The following is a 12,388-nucleotide window of genomic DNA, read 5'->3' as shown; positions in this document are numbered from 1 at the left end:
CAAAACCTACTCTCCCTTAACTTGGAGAGTAGACGCTTTCAGCATTTCTTGGAAGGGAACGTTTCTATATGCCTTTCCTCCCTCCCCACTAATTCAGAAAGTCGTCCTGAAAATCGGGGAAAGACTAACCAAAAATCTTGTTGGTGACTCCCTACTGGGCAAGGCAGCACTGGTTCCCCCTACTTCACATTCTAGCCAAGGGCAGTCGCCACAAGTTGCCACACAAGGTGGACCTGACAGCAAAAGGGAAATCCACCCACACTCTGGGTGACAAACTTCTAATTTCTTTCAGGCACCAATACTCTGAGGACGTGCTGTCAGTCCTGAGGGAGACCAGGAAACCTACTACAAGAAAATCATACTTGGCTAAATGGGAAAGATTTTCAAAATGGTGTCTGGACAAGGGCAGGGATATTGCATAGCAGATCCTCTGCCCCTAGTTCTCGCATGTGTGTCAGCTAGTAAAAGGCAGACTCTTGCTCTTCATTGAAAGTTCACCTTTCAGCAATCTCAGCCTGCCTGACCCCTACTAGCCAGGCTCGACGTGAAGCTATTCTTAAAAGGGGTGTTGCACATCAGACCACCTAGAAAGCCCATCCCACCACCCTGGGACCTTAGCTTCATCCTGGAAAACTAACCCAGTCTCCATTTGAACCCTCAAGTGCAGCTTCTCTGTGAATGTGCACACGGACGACAGTACTGCTAGTGGCCTTAACTTCAGCCAGAAGGGTGTCTGAATTACAGGCCCTAATGGCGCCCCCCCCCCCCCCCCCCCCCCCATACACTACCTTCCACAAAGACAGGATAACACTTGGAACTAACCCTTCCTTCATGCCAAAGGTGGTCAACTATCTGTCCTTAAACCAATCTGTTCATCTTCCCACCTTCTACCCCTCCCCTACCAATGACTGTGAGAGATTACTTCACTCCCTGGATGTACACAGACAGCTAGGATTTTACCTAGATAAAATCCATTAGAAAATCCAATCAACTTTTCATTTCCTTCCACCCCAGGGCCTTGGGCAAGGCAGTCATCAAACGAACCATCATATGTTGGATTAGGAAAGCCATTTGCCTCTGCTAATCAGACCATGGCAAATAAACTCCCACAGGGAGTCAAGCTCACTCCACTAGGGCAGTGGCAGCCTCCAAAGCCTTTTAAAAGGCCCGAGCACCACTTCCATATTGGAAGTAGCCACATGGTCCACCATTTACACTTTCACCAAACACTACAAGTTAACCATGTCTCCAGAGCACGGGCAGGATTTGCCAGAGCAATCCTGCAGGGCTTTGTGGAGTCGGTCTCTTCTACCTCCACCCTTCGTTCCAACTAAGCTTGTGGTACTTGCCCCACACCAAGAATACTGCAACATAGGAATGGAAGGATATAGAATAGTTGTCTAAAATCTTACAATAACTATAGATGTCCTTCTCTTCTATGTTGCTGTATTCCTTCCCACCAACCAAACCCCCTTGTCCTTTTTCTGTCTCTCTCAATTACTCATATCCTTGGGTCTCTTGGGGTCTACACCCTATCCTGTGATTTATGCAACCACATAAAGGCTCCTTGACCCTATGACTGACCTCACTGGCTGCTCTTCCTGCTGGGCTTTCAAGTTCTGAGGTCTGTGCATGTAGATGTCACATTTAAGGTCCCTGGCTTATGGCCCTACGTGTGACGTCCCATGCAGCTACAACAACCAAGCTGAAGCTTTTATATAGGAGCCAACATATGGGTCGCCTGAGGCAGAAAATCCCACACCAAGAATACTGCAACATGGAAAAAGGGCAGCTATGGTTATGGTATGATTTTACACTATTCTTTCTTGCTGTAGTGACATCCTAACTCATTAACGTCGATACACATGTAGAGAACCTCTGTGTATTATCACTGCTGTTGCATCTCCAGCTATCGCCTGTTAACATGTCTTAGATTTATGTAAAATAAAACTTCTGAAGTATATGATAAACATCTTTACTATTTAGCTTGATACTACTTGCAAAGTAATACTTAAAATATTGTTTTATTTTCTTTTATTATACAACTGGACATTAACATACAAAAATGAGCATGCTGATTGGTCAGCCCAACACATTTCTTAAAATAAGAGGGGAATGGGTACTTACGAGAGCAGCGAAAATACAAGGAAAGTCAGGTACGTTTTACAAAACTAAAGAAACATACCTGATTTTCTTTGTATTTTTGCCATCTCGCATACCTGTAAACTATCCTGAGGTTACAGCTTTTTTTCTTTAAAAAAAAAAAAGAGATCTTATCTCTCTCGCTTGCTTTCCAAAGCACTGGTGTACTGCATAAAAAGCTTAACTAATTTCTTTAAATGTCATTGTGTAATAGCAGCAACTCACGGCTGGGTGTGGGGGATGCTGGATTTATCCACGGTTGGCTTTATTTGGTCACGCGGATGAAAATGCTATATTCATTGTAAATATGTATTTTATAAGGAGCTTTACTCCCTGAGCCTTTGCTGAAAATTGGACTTGTGCCTGGTCAGACTTTTTCAGTGAACAAAAGACAATAAATTAATTTTGTAGAGCCCACATACCGATTTTTTTAATTGATACCTATGATTCCTTCCTGGGCTGCATTGTACAGTGGAGGTGACTGAGGTGTTCCCCTCTTAGCCCCCACCCTTTTGTGTGAAGCATCACCTACTGCAATAAATTCTTGTTTGTAGTCAGGACTGCCTAATGTAGCAGGTCAAATCAAAGCCTGTTTACAGGTTTGGAATGCCTGTTTACAGTCTACCATCCAAACAACTGTATCTGATCTTTTCTTTCTGGTGGTGGTCTGTTAGAGTATCATACTGTAGTGGGGGCAGACTATTGTTAGTACTTGGTTGTCCGTAGGAATTCCCTCACCTGCTACTTAGCAGAGATACAGGATGTGTTTATAGGAACTCTCTACCCTGGCTGGCTCCAGCCAACCACCACCTATTTCTGCTATTCCCACTTGACACCCATTGCCCTTGATATGTTAACACTGCCCTTTCATAGTTTGCCTTACTTGTTAAGCATGTTTTTGCCAGGACCAGATGTAGATTCATTGATGTCCTTTTATTCGTGTTGCAGTATTCACTGGTGGGTTTACCCATCTTCCCATCAGCTTGTTCAGCCAGGTTTCCAAAGCTTTTCCAGTCCTTGTTGGTGCGTCTGACGTGTTGGCTGGTATGTGGGCCATAAATGTGGCATCTGCGTGCACCAGTCCTTGGATCTTTTCAGCTGCCAGCCGTATGCCAGGTGTTCCTGCTACTTGCGGGTGTCAGATCAGTTTTGCTTCAAGATAAGTACCCTGTTGGGGATTTTCTTCAGTCCTTTTGAAATTATTATAGTCTGTTAATGTCCGATAGGTGCAAGTGTAACTGTGGTCGCTAGATTCTCCACAGACATTCACGACCAGTGTCTCTTTTTTGGGTAGGGATCGTGATTATAAAAACTGTGCCATTTGTAAGTCATTCGTCCCCAAGACCCTTTGTCGCTGACTTCAGGTCCTTGACTTGTACCTTGAAAGTCTGCTCCTTAGGCAGATCGCTCTCGAAATGGAAGCAGCGTCCAACACCCCATCCGAGCCACCTAGGAAGAGGGCCAAGCCCATGAGGCTGTCTACTTCCACCCTGCCTCCCTCTGCAGATTCTCAGCCTGTAGCCACTGTTAGCTTGGCCGAGGAACCAGCGTCCATCACATCGGATAAAGCGGGTACTTACCAGGCGGCTGCAAAATCCAGAGTGGACAACACGTCCAGGGAGGATATCCCGGCACCTGATTCAGATGCCGGAGGGAACCAGCTTCTGGGACGGGTGCTTCGGAACAAGACTTTGCCATTACTCCCCCTACTTTAAGGCCGACCACTAGCCAGGTTAGGCTTACAAAGAAAAAACAGAAGGGGCATATCACTTCAACCCCAGAGGCCTTGCCAGTGTGGCAGGCCTTCAGTCAGTTTCTACAACTCGTGGCCCTTGTGCCTAACCTCCCTCATGTTTCTCCTCCTCTCCTTAGCCCTAGGCCTATTCAGCCAGAGACCGCTCTTAGCCAACCTGCAGAAGAGGAAAAGTCTGACTCCTCAGATGACTCCTTGTCCTACTCTTCTCAGATTTCATCCCCTCTGGGGTATGGATCCCCAGAAGAGGCCTCTGTTGAACCCGACTCCCCTGTAGAAAATCTTACCTTTGGGGACACTGTAAATCTTATGAGGGAACATTTTAAATGGGATTGCTCAGACATGTCTGAGAAACGAAAAAGGTTCTATGACTTGATCCAGATGGAATCTCCTAACCTAGCTCCTATTCCTCTTGTCCAGCCTGCCTTCCTGGATGACTTTGCAACAGCATGTATAAACCCAGATTCCCAGCCACCTGCCCCTAGAAGGGCAGGCTGGTTGTATAGGGTACCTGATGCAGGCAAATTCCTTTTCAATTGTCCGCCAGCTGACCCAACAACCATTTCTATTGCCACTGATAGGGCTACTAAACTTCTCCCTACTACCACTGTCATGCCTGCAGATAGACAGCAAGGCCATGGAGAGGTGGGGGAAGATGATGTGCACGTCTGCTACTCTAGCCTTCAGGGCTACAAATAACCAGTCACACATGGCCAAATACTCCCTGGCCTTACTGGAAAAAGCTCTAAGGAACTTAATGAGATCCCTGACTGCTCTGCAATGGCATTCCTGTCTTCCTTGCTTGGCCTCATCTCCCAAGTTAATAAACATTCTCTAAGGTGTGCATATGATGCAGCAGAGGCCTCTGCCAGGTCTGCTGCATAGGGCTCTGTATTGAGGAGATACTCTTGGCTGCGTCTTCAGCCCCTACCAGATGACGTTAAGGCCATACTCCTGGATTCTCCTTTGGATCACACTGCCCTTTTTGGATCCAAGGTAGCTGATCTCTAAGTCACTTCAGCAGAAATGGAAAGAGCTCCAAGATTTAAACCATCTTCTTGTCTCTCCAATCCCAAAATTTTAGAGGAATTACCCGACCAAGACACAATTTATTAGGAAATCTTCTAGGCCTTCTGTCCCCTCCAGGTCTAGAATACCTCACAGGAGACTAGACTACTCAGCCTAGGACACCTCAGGCCTCTGCCCAGAGACCACCTTTTCCAGAAAAGGCAGGCAGCATCTGACTGCCTGCTCCACCCCCCCTCCTCCCACCGTACCTCTATCCTCCCGTCTCTCTCACTGCATCTCTGTATGTGGGCCCTAGTGACATCCGACAAGTGGGTCTTGTCTATCCTGGAGGGTTACTTCATGTCTTAGATGCCCCCCCCAACTTCCTTTACCACTATCTCCCCCCTCTCAATGGTCGGTCCTTCCCCAAGGTCCTACACAACCTGTTGCTCCAAGGCACCATAGAACTTGCCCCCCCCCCCCCTCGAAGGAGGGGATGTTCATAGTGTTTTACTGTTGCAGTCATTACAATTGGGTTATCCTGCTGGCAGGCTATCCGCAGTCGGCCTGAGTTCCAAAGTCTAGGTCAGGCGGCGGTTGCTGTCGTCTCCTCCCTGACGTCAGTGCGCCAGGGGTATAAAAGATGCAGCTGACGCCATTTTTTTCAGTCTTTCTTGCCGCGCAATGCCCGAAACAAAAGTAGTTTGCAAGTGCCAGTCAGCCAACTCCTGAGATTCTCAAATTCGAATTTCAGATCCGAAGTCTTCATTAAAGCTAAGTACCCCATTGGGGAAACTTTTTTTCTTGCTCCAGACCGATGTCAGAAAAAGTTAATTGTATTTCTTGTGGGAAACAAATACCTCATAAGGATTTTCATTCTTACTGTATTCATTGCCTAGGCCCTGACCACGACGTTGCTAGTTGTCTGTTTTGTGCTAGATTTAACCAACGCACTATTAAGCATCGATACGATTTTGCATTTCATTACTTTGGCTGAAGATTCAATTATATAATGCCATCGGAGCAGCCGATTACCGGAGTTTATAAAAAGCGCAAAGAAAAAGAAAAGGACAGGCATCCGAGGTCCAAAACAGACGACGAGGCTTCCGCTAGGCCTGTCGCCAGTTCTCAGTGAGGCGCTTTCACAGCCCTGGACGCCCGCTACATCAGAGCCACAGGCTGCTTCCGACTTCCACGTGGAGCTGACTAGGGCATTGGAAACTCAAGGTATTGGGACACTCGGAAACTATTCCCTCAGATGGGTCCGGAGGTGCTGAGCAGGCATCGGCTTCTGAGGGTGTTTTCAGGCTTACACAGTTATATGTGAAACCAACTTCAGCTTCAAAGGCAAAGACTAAAGCAGCTCTAAAGGCAAAGAAACAAGTATAGCATTCTCCTGGACAGGCCTCCATGCCTAAAAAACGGATGCTTAAAATGGCCGAGGACCTAATTACTTTGATCAGGGTTTCCCATCCCCCTCCTGATAAGAGGCCTAGGCAAGAGATAGAATATGAATCTTCAGATCAGGTTTCCATTTCCTCCGATTCCTCTTCTGAACTGGAATATTCTCTTCCTCCCTATGAGGATTCTGATGCTGAAAAATCTATCCCTTCAGCCTCTCCTCCTGAGGATTATTCCTTTGGGGAGACCCTGCATACTATGAGGGAGCATTTCCACTGGGAGAGCCAAGATTACTCAGAATCCAAGAAAAGGCTCAGAGACTTCCTTTTATTACCTCAGCACAGGCCCCTTGCTATTCCTCCTGTTTCAGACATTCTAGATGATGTATTTTCAGAGTCCGGTCTGTCTCCTGACTCCTTACCCACCGGCTCCTGTTAAACCAGACAGATACCACAGGGTTCCTGATTCACATACATTTTTTTATAAAAACCCTGCTGCTGACCCAGAATCTCTCTCTCAGGGTCCCAAAGGGGTCGAGGCTTCCACTGCAAAAAACCCTATACCCTCTGATAGGGATTCCAGGGCCCTGGACAGATGGGGGAAAAAGATTTATATTTCTGCTACCTTGGCTGTAAGAGCTTTAAATTGTCAGTTTCATATAATATCAGCAATATCTTATGTCACCGCTTAAACAGAAAATGTTGACAAATTCAGAATGTGCAGAAAACAAAGAAATGCAGGATTTATTGCATGCAGCTGAACAAGTGAGAAAGCATACTTTGCAGTGTGGTTTTGATTCTCTAGAGGCCTCCTGCAGGGCCGCTGTTACAGGTTCTGTCATTAGGAGCCATGCTTGGTTAAAAGAACAGAATCTGCCAGATCATGTTAAAGCAAAGCTTAGATGCTCCATTACAGCATGATACCTTGTTTAGTGTTAAAGCAGAAGAGGTGCTGAAGAAAATGGAGGACAAAGCTAAATCTATGCAAACAGTCAAGGATTTCTTACAGGTACAGCCTCCCAGATTTAGCAGGAACCGGCCTACAAAGAATTGATCCTTTCCAGTGTCAGACAGTCCACACAGAGGCAGATACAGATGCCCCAGAGGCACATCACAGCCCCAAGGCTCATACAGGCCTAAACAATGGGATGCTTCTACCGCCAAAAGCAGAGAGGAAAAATCACAGCCATACAGGAAACAGTCTCAATGACTTCCCCTGCCAGCACCAAGCACTTATCTTCTGGCAGCTCCTTTGGGGGGAAAACTAGCACTTGTATCACAAAATTGGCACATGATCACCCAGGACAAATGGGTCTTAAATATCGTATCACAAGGCTACAGGTTCCACTTTTGCACCCTGCCAAGGCCAAACGGTATGCCAGACCTGCCACTCAATCTGTGGGCAGAGGCACAAAAACAAGTTTCATCCCTCATGGACATGCGAGCCATTCAGCAAGTACCACAGCAAGAGCAGGGACTAGGATTTTACTCCAGGCTATTCTTGTTGCCCAGAAAGGACAAAGCCTGTAGACCAGTACTGGACCTGTCTATCCTAAACACATTCCTGGATATTCCAAAATTCAAAATGTTAACTCTGCAGCTGCTTCTGCCCATGCTGGGCAAGAAGGCTTAGCTTGTGACTTTAGACCTAAAAGAGGCATACCTGCATGTCCCAATCAGACAATTATGCAGAAGATACCTCCGATTTATAGCTGGCTCAATGCATTACCAATTCTCTACACTGCCCTTTGGCTTATCTACTGCGCCCAGGGCCTTGACAAAATGCCTGGCACCAGTAATTGCATTTTGCAGACAAAGAGGAATACAAATATATCCTTACTTAGACGACTGCCTTATTCAAGCAAAGAACAAGGACATTCTACTACAGCATATGGCGTTTGTAAAAAGATTGCTAACAGGTCTAGTACACAGTAAACGAAAGTAAATCAAAACTCGTATCCTCTCAAGAGATAATATTCCTGGGTGCAAGCTTAAATACAACTGAATGTAAAAAGATGAGAGCAGTCACCACGAATAAATCACCAATGTAGATAAAGTCCAAAAATAGCCCACGTTATCGTTCAACACCAGTCAAAGTAGAGGTTAAAAAATTCATTTATTTCTAAACAGGAATGAGCGCTTTCGCATAGTCAAACTATGCTTCATCAGATACATTAGCTCAATGGAACTCATCAAATATATGTACCAAACATTTTGGCGGGCTCATTAATTAACACAATACATTAATTAAAACAATTAGAATCCATAGAAACGGAATCAAGTGGGGTAAAAACACCTTGTACTTCACAATTCAACAAGAGTCATAAATGACCTAGTAAATCACGCCATCAGAACTGCGATGCTTACACATTCCAATGGCGCATAAAGCTAAGTTTAAACAATCAAACTTCTATTTAAATTGTTAGAATTATATATATATATATGCAGTAGTTCTTACAAAACATTATCGCTCCTCGCTCATTGCGATATCACCAGCTAACGGAATATCCTTACTAATACAATCCGTCGCTGATCAGCTATAGCGTTAACCTGAAGGAAACATCCAAACTGGAAGTGTAGCCACAAATAACTTAACGAAGCAGAAAACTTAATCAAAAGTTAGCTTAAAAGTGCGTACATATCCAGATGTCAACAATGTGACGTTCACTGTATAGTCAAATCCTCCTTCCATACGCAACACTGTCACATGTAATCAAAGCACCAATGGGGTGACTTGAAACGTTCAAGAGTGGTCTCCTTGGTCTTAGTGTCAACATTGTAGTCATGGAATGAATGCTGAATAGCGGCTCTTCACTCAGGTCACTACCAGCCAAAAACGAAACAAATTACTCATACATAACATAACCTTCGGTCACCCTCAATATTAATAATAGTTCTATATACTGAAAGTTCTATGTATTAAAAATAAACAAACAGTTATTATGTTTACAAATTAATATATCATAATTATTATGTGCACACATTGAATACACTACGTATGTCAGGTCAGATATATGGACTACCAGATCAAAAATATATACATACTGGATGTGTGTCAAACGGAAATGAATGCATAGCTATAAAACACCATAGACTATTGCATACTAAAAATTATTGATTAAAAGCCTAGACTGAAGGTTCCTGATTCTAGGTATAGTAATTCCACCTTGAAGGACGATACATATATTATAGCCCTTAATAGGACTTTATCCATTATACGTGGGCATATGAAAAATTCATTATTAACAATACAAATACACATTATACATACTAAACCACAAATGAGGTCATTTGTTAGAGTTGTTGCAATATAAACCCATACCTAATATAGAAACCATCAAACTGATGATGCAATATATAACATAAAGTAACAGTATAGATGACAAAACCTTAAAGTCAATAGAAGACACTATCTGCGTTCAATTAACACAGGTTTCAAAGAGATGGCATTGTTTAGGCCTGGTGGAAGATGCGCCGCTAACTTTAAAATCCACCGCAGCTCAGCTTTAGCCAGCATGTTTTCAATGCTACCTCCCCTTGAAGTGGGCTCCAATATTTGTAAGACCCTAAATTTGAAAAAATGGGAATGGTTTTCATTCACATGTCTGGCTAATGCATTACTCACTTCTTGTCTCCGAATTTCATACAGATGTTCATAGATGCGATCTCTTAATCTTCTCTTTGTTAAACCTATATAAAATGCTGTACAGAGAGAGCAAGTAGCCAGATATATCACATTTTTGGTGTTACAATCAGCATAGTGTTTAGGTTTAAAAACTATATTCATATTCGGATGTTTGTAATCCTGTACTTTACTTAAACTATTGCATCTAGGACAATGTCTGCAAGGGTGGGTCCCTTTTGTTACTATGTCTCCCAGTAACAAACAAGTAGATTTACCCACATTCGTGATATGTTGATCATTACAGAGTTGTTTTTTCAAGTTGTCACTATTCTTGTAACAAAATTTTGGTGTGGGACCTACTATATCTCTAATTTGTTTGTTTACTATGAGAACATTCCAGTTTTTCTTGATTACTTTTCTAATACTCTCAACCTCATTAGTATACTTAATGACATAGCATACTCTATTGCTATAAGAAGTAGAATCAAAAATGGGTCTGTTCCTGTAATTATCAGATGTGGATGTTTTATCTATGGTGACATAATCAGTGTCACCAATGATTTCCTGCCTTATTCTCACCATGTTCATGTCGTAGCCCCTTTCCTTAAATAGGAGTTCCATGGTGTTAGATTCCTTAAATAGATCGTCTCTATTTTGACAGTCTGGATACTCTAATAAACTGACTTGTTACTATGCCTCGAAATGTATAGGCTGGATGCATACTGTCTAGTGCTAACAATGCATTTTTCCAGACAGTTTTTCTATAGAGTGTAGTTGTAATTCTACCTTCATCTGTCAATCTTAGTGTGACGTCTAGAAAGTTAACTTGCTGACATGAGATCTCCACAGTGAATCTTAAAAAATCAGTTGTGGTTTGTAGATATTTCAGGAAATTCTGAAAATCATCAGCTGAGCCCTCCCAAATTATAAGTATGTCATCTACAAACCGTTTATAATATCTGATCTGCCTAGAGGACTCATGGGGGAACAGGAACAACTTTTCCCACCAGTACACTACCAGGTTAGCATAGGTGTTGGCACAGGGGGTCCCCATAGCTACCCCCCATGCCTGTAGGAAATATTCGTCCCCAAATATAAAGATGTTGTTATTCAATACTATGTCTAGCAATTGTGTAACCAATATAATCCTGTCTGTGGAGAACTGAGTTTCCTTGTGTAATAGCTCCCTGATGTACTGTATCCCTATATCATTAGGGATCGAGGTGAAAAGTTTCTCTACATCCATGGTTATAAGAAGATAACCTGTCTTGGCTTTATCCAAGTACATATCTTTAAGGCTATCTAGCAGTTGATAAGTATCCTTAAGAATAGTGCAGCAATTGTTAACCACTGGACGTAGAAGGCTCTCTAAGAAAGTAGATATACTGGTGTGACCCACCCATCACCTGCTACAATCGGTCTCATAGGGATAGGCCATACCTCTTTGTGAACCTTAGGGAGACCTTTGAGGATGGGAATGACTGGATCCAATTGCAGAAGATATTCATACATCTCTAAGCTAATTTGCCTACATAGTAAGAGATCATAAATATTATCATTAACTGTTTGTATAATGGTAGAAACTTGCTGAATGGTAATACGTGTGTAGGTAGTGTGATCAGATAGCAATTCCTTCATACACTTCACATATTCTTCTGAATCCATTAACACTACACCCCCCCCCTTTATCAGCAGGTTTCACAACCAACTTGTCATTGCTCTTTAGTGTAGCTAAAGCATAATACTCATCCCTATTGAGATTATAAAATCTCCCTTTCCTATTATGTGTTGAAGAAAACAATACATACAGATCATTTTCACACATATCCAGAAAGCATTGTACCATGGGATGTAATGAAGGTGAACAAGTACTTCTATTCTTAAACATAATTAATGAATCAGTCTTGTTATTACTTTTCTCTTCATCCGCAAATAGTAACTTTAGGCAAACTCGCCTGCAAAATAGTCTCAAGTCCAATAAGGTGTCTTCTAATCTCAATAGGGATGAGTATTATGCTTTAGCTACACTAAAGAGCAATGACAAGTTGGTTGTGAAACCTGCTGATAAAGGGGGGGGGTGTAGTGTTAATGGATTCAGAAGAATATGTGAAGTGTATGAAGGAATTGCTATCTGATCACACTACCTACACACGTATTACCATTCAGCAAGTTTCTACCATTATACAAACAGTTAATGATAATATTTATGATCTCTTACTATGTAGGCAAATTAGCTTAGAGATGTATGAATATCTTCTGCAATTGGATCCAGTCATTCCCATCCTCAAAGGTCTCCCTAAGGTTCACAAAGAGGTATGGCCTATCCCTATGAGACCGATTGTAGCAGGTGATGGGTGGGTCACCGCCCGTATATCTACTTTCTTAGAGAGCCTTCTACGTCCAGTGGTTAACAATTGCTGCACTATTCTTAAGGATACTTATCAACTGCTAGATAGCCTT

At 43.0% G+C, this 12,388-nt stretch overlaps 1 protein-coding gene across 1 annotated transcript in view; it reads left to right on the top strand.

Moving 5' to 3' along the window:
- Positions 1 to 12,388, top strand: part of PA2G4 (proliferation-associated 2G4) — a gene marked incomplete in the record, with an annotated part of 522,843 nt that overhangs the window by 469,497 nt on the left and 40,958 nt on the right.

This window comes from Protopterus annectens, chromosome 9.part0, assembly GCF_019279795.1.
Source record: "Protopterus annectens isolate FY-2018-M chromosome 9.part0, PAN1.0, whole genome shotgun sequence".
NCBI classification, from domain to species: domain Eukaryota; kingdom Metazoa; phylum Chordata; order Ceratodontiformes; family Protopteridae; genus Protopterus; species Protopterus annectens.
Note: the sequence above shows the minus strand (reverse complement) of the source record. Positions and strands in the feature narration are given on the sequence as shown.